This window comes from Acanthisitta chloris, unplaced genomic scaffold (genome assembly GCF_000695815.1).
Source record: "Acanthisitta chloris isolate BGI_N310 unplaced genomic scaffold, ASM69581v1 scaffold9603, whole genome shotgun sequence".
Classification (NCBI taxonomy): Eukaryota; Metazoa; Chordata; class Aves; order Passeriformes; family Acanthisittidae; genus Acanthisitta; species Acanthisitta chloris.
In genome coordinates, this window is record NW_008663242.1 from 11,982 (window position 1) to 16,962 (window position 4,981).

Genomic DNA, 4,981 nt, shown 5'->3' on the forward strand with positions numbered 1-4,981 from the left:
TGTCACTGGGGATCAGGTAACCTGCTCAAAGAGCTGGTGCTGCATATTGCCAACAGCCTGAGCAGAGGATGGAGATAGAGTGAGAGGAGATAGGGGTGTGAAATTAATTGAACAATTGCATAGTTGGCCATCCTCAGCTGTGTGAACAGTATTCAAGTCATCTTCCTTCTCTCTCTCTCTCTGTTTGTGTGTGTGACACATGCAGGTAATGAGGTTTTGCCTTCATTAAGTGACAACTGAGATCATGTTCCCTGTCTCTGACCCTGCTTTGTTTGGTGGTGAACTGTACCAGCCATTGCATGAATGGTTTCAAAGAGAGGTTATCCTTAAGTTTCCAGGGTTTAGGGAAATGGCAAGAGAATGATCTGGAGCTGAAGAGCAAGCTCTGAATTTCCATGTAGCTCTCCCACAAGGAGGAGAAAGAGTGGCCCGATCTAAAACTAGGCCAGAGGGAGATGCTGCAGTGAGAATTGGCTAACCATGAGTGTGTGAAGTTTGAGGGCAGACTTGAATCATGGAGCTGTGTTGTGGAGCCCAGAAACTGAAAAAAAGACTGGATGTTTTTCATAGAGTTTTGTTAGGAAACTGCACGACCTAGAGAGCATCTGGGTGAAATCACATGTCAGGTTCCTCTAGTAATGCTGAAAAACTGCACCGAGAGTTTATACTTCAGCATGGGGAGAAGCAAGTTTGGGGGGTTCACATGCTGAGAGCACCCAGTTCAGGACCAGGTGGGCTTAGTTGTAGGGATGAAGAAAGTGAACTTTATTCTTTCCCTCGGTCCTTATTCCAGCTACATCCCAGGCTCTGGAAGATACCTCCCAGACAGATGTGGATGGTTCCTTTAGCTGGTTGCTTAGCTCCAAGGATGGGCTGAGGAGCCTGAGGAGCCCCTGGTGTCCTAATCCATGGTCTGCACCAGAGATTCTGAGAGGACAGTTCTTTGTCCTGATGTCCTGAGCTGGGAACCATGCCCAAGAGAGAGGAATCTTCTTGGGAAGTTGCCTGAGCTACTGTGTGTAGGACCTGCTTTGGGAAGCTGTACAGCAGCTCTGTTTGGCCACACCAGTTACTCAGTGACGTCCCATGTTACAAGGGGCAGGAGGGAGCAGGGAGTGAGACTGGGGGGAGCATCAGATCTCTCTCTCAGCGGGGGCTAATGCTCAGCATGAGGCAGCACAGAGGGTGGGAGGTTAGAATTTTGGGGTTCAATGATTAGTTAGCTGTCATAATTAGCTAATTGTGTGGAGATATGCTGTAACAGGAGTGAGCCTGGAAGAGTGAATGGAGAAGGTTGTAGCACTGCTGCTGGGTGCCTGGAAAAAAAGTGTGTGAGTATGTGCAGGAGCCCATGGATGAGAGGAGGAACATTCATAAGAGAAGCAAAAAGGCCCTGGGAGGCTGTTTTGGTATGTGACTGGCAGACAGACATCTCTGGCTCTGGGGCAGTGCTAGGAAAGGTTTTGCTGCTGGTTTCCTCCTGGAAAAATTTTCTGCACTGTGCTGAGCAAGTTTTCCCCCTGGGACTGCTGATAAGGCTTTTTTCCCCCTCCTCCTAGGGCATTTTGATTAGGACTGCTAGGCACTGAAAATGTGGTTAGCAAATTAATGCTCTGAGAGGTTGCACTGCACCATCCTGAACAAGCCAAGGGTGAACAGATCACACCAGTGCTTCAGTACAGATTTTGTCTGAAATGGGATTTTTAAAAGGTTGTTGCCAATACAAGAAAGGACACTGCAGCCTCCTTAAACAGTCCTGTTTTTATGCAGTGACTTGGGGTGTGCATCCTGCAATCCTTCAAGATCTGCTGCTGTGGAAACCTCAGCAAGGGATGTATTAAACCAGGCAGTAGAAAATACCCAATAGCAGCAGGAAGTTCTTGTATAAGTTGCTCTACCTACTTTTAGCAGTGTGGCTGAGATTAAAACAGCAAGAGAGTCTCACATCCATCCGAAATGGACATCTCCCTGCAAGCTGCATGGGAATCTTTCTCCATTCCTGAAATTGGCAGTTTGCCCTTGCTGTCCTGACAACTTCACAGACAGGTCCCTTTCCCCCTGCCATATCAGAGCACACAGTGTTTGCTGGGCTTCTCTTCCAAAAGCACCTGATAAGATATCTGGGGGTGACACACAGGCTCTTGCCTTTCTGGAGAGTGGCTGTGCAGGCTCTGCTGATGTGGGTGGACTTCCATTTGGGTGGGATGGCCTGATGGGAATAAGCCTGGTGGACTCTGACCCTCAGTTATCTCCCAGGGCTGCTCAGTTCCCCTGGAATTTGGACCTTGTTGGCCTTCATTTGGGTCCCAGAGTGCTGTCGATGCCAGAATTAATGTCACAAAACACAATTTGAGGATGTACTGATTGTTATGAGAAATAGAATCGTAGAATCATAGAATTTTAGAGGTTGGAATGGACCTTACAGACCATCTAGTCCCATGGGCAGGGACACCTCCTACCAGAGCAGGTTGCTCAAGACCTCATCCAACCTAGACTCGAACACTGCCAGGGTTGGGGCAGCCACTACTTCCCTGGGCAACCTGTTTCCAGGTGAAAAGTTTCTTCTCTCTGTTTTTTTGGGGGTATTCTGCTTTCCTACAGACAGATGCCATTCAGGAGCACATGGCCAAAGTTGTTTGGTGCCAAAAATGGGGGTGGTAGTACCCACATGAGTGCCATGTGGGTGAAGGTACCCCACTCTGTGACCAGCCTCCCTGTCTTATTCAGGGTGCAGATGGAAGTCACAAATGTCAGAGAGGCTGGTGGTGCTTGTAACATCACTGCTAAATCCTCCCTGGGATGGCTTTGCCTTTTGTTTTCCTTCCTGCAAAGTCCCTTTCTTAAGGCTTCAGAAAATCATAGAAGCATCAAGGCTGGAGGAGACCTCTAAGATCATCCAGTCCAACCATGAACCTGTCACTGCTGCAACCCCCAAACCCTAACCCAGATCCTGCAGTGCCACATCCAGACACCTCTTATGCTTCATGATAGAAGCAACAAGTGTGGGGTGTCCCCATGTTCTGGAGTTGCAGGAACAGAGCTGTACCTTGAGCTATTGACACGTCACAGAGATATTTTGTAGTTTGTGTTGCTCTTTTCGCTCAGCGTTGGCACTTCACAGAGATACTTAGTAGTTTGTGTTGCTCTTTTCGCTCAGCTCTCTCAGGTCTCCACAGGTTGTTAAAAATCAATTATTGGGATATAATACTAGAGAGAAGGCTTAAAGCTCTGTGCTTGCAGGCAGGTTCTGACAATCCTGCTTAAAATAGCAACAACAAAACAATAAGCCCTGAAATAATGAATTGTTGAGAAGGAAGTAGTCTGTCAATCTGTTAACCTACTTAGGAGCAGAAACTTCAGCACTACCTACTCTTCTTGCTATTCCTTTTCTTCAGCAAGTACCTATGGGGGGGGAGTTCTGCTAGAATATTTGTAACAAATATTGTACTACTAAACAAGTTAAAAAGAGATCTCAGCTCAATCTAATTTGATGAGTGAGTTTTCTCGGGAAGAGAATAAACAAGGGTAGGAGGAGATAAGAGGTGGAGTTTTCCAAGTACTATTACTATCTAGAGAATTGCATTCAATGTGTCTTTCATTTGTATTTCAGAAGAATTTCCCACCTGGCTTAGGGACTCACTTTTCAAAGGAAATTTTCATAGAGACAAAACGAATGTAGTTAGACCATTGAGGCTACTGTAGGTAAATCACCACGTGTCAGAGGCTTTTGGTAAGTGGCTTTTGATTTAAGGGCACTAAGGCAACAGTTTTATATCTTACAACTCTGGAGCAACTGACCAAGATTTTGAATCATTTATAGAAGTCAAACTGGTACCATGAGTTCCACCCTCCCATGTCCAATACATAATAATTACTTTTTCTTATGGATAATGTAGGAGTCCTTTTAGTTATTGTGATGTTAAAGTCAGGCTTGGGAAGTTCATCATCTTTACTAGCACTTGGCAGCTCAGGGAAGATGTCAAAATTTAGACCTACAGAAAGAATGAGAAAACTAATGTTAGCATGGGATAAAAAAATTCCCAACAATTGACATTTGTATTTTAGTGTGAGTGAACACAGGTCCTTGGTCCTTTCCTTTATCCCAAAGCAAAAGAGGATGGAGAGAGCAGCAGCAGTACCTAGTACAGTAGATGAGCAGTGCAGCAGTAACTGGTGTATGATCCAAGCTGGCACTAACTAGTGAAGCTTGAAGGAATTAATTGGTTATATATGGGCCTTGCATGTGCTGAGTCAGTGGCTGTCCCTGTCTGTCTACATCACTGCTCTGACTTAACCACTCACAGCAATGACATTTACACCAGTATCCTAATGCTAATCCAGAGGGGGAAAATGCTGAAAACCATAAACAGGTTTTCATTTTCACCAGGATGTTTTGGCTGTCCTGTTCAGGGGTGCATCAGCCAGAGTTCAGGGCAGGAGAGTCTGCAGTGGTGGTAGAAGGTGACAGCTGATTTGTTGTGTGGTGGAAAATGAGTTTCTGCTGCTGGTGTAGAAATGCAGGGATATAGTAATTAGAATCATAGAAGCATCAAGGTTGGAGGAGACATCTAAGATGATCGAGTCCAACCATTGACCTGTCACTGCTGGAACCCCCAAACCCTAAAAGATATTGCAACATTTCTCCAAATATCCAATCTGACTCTGCCCTGGCTCAGCTCAAGGCCATTCCCTCTCTCCTCTCCCTGCAGCCCTGGCAGGACACACATCCCACACCTCTCTCCAGCCCTGGCAGGGAGTTGTAGAGTAATTGTTGTGCAGTTGAGCTGATAGGGAAGATGTTAAGGACATGGAACTGTTGGAGCAAGTGCAGAGGAGGCCACGAAGCTGCTCAGAGCACTGGAGCATCTCCCTGTGAGCACAGGCTGAGGGAGTTGGGGCTGTTGAGCCTGGAGAAGAGAAGGTTGTGTGGAGAGCTCAGAGCACCTTGCAGGAGCTGAAGGGGCTCCAGGGAAGCTGCAGA

General features: G+C 46.5%; 1 protein-coding gene across 1 annotated transcript in view; it reads left to right on the forward strand.

The window, feature by feature from the left end:
• BACH2 (BTB and CNC homology 1, basic leucine zipper transcription factor 2) overlaps nucleotides 1-4,981 on the forward strand; it is a gene marked incomplete at its 5' end in the record, with an annotated part of 15,720 nt that overhangs the window by 1,922 nt on the left and 8,817 nt on the right.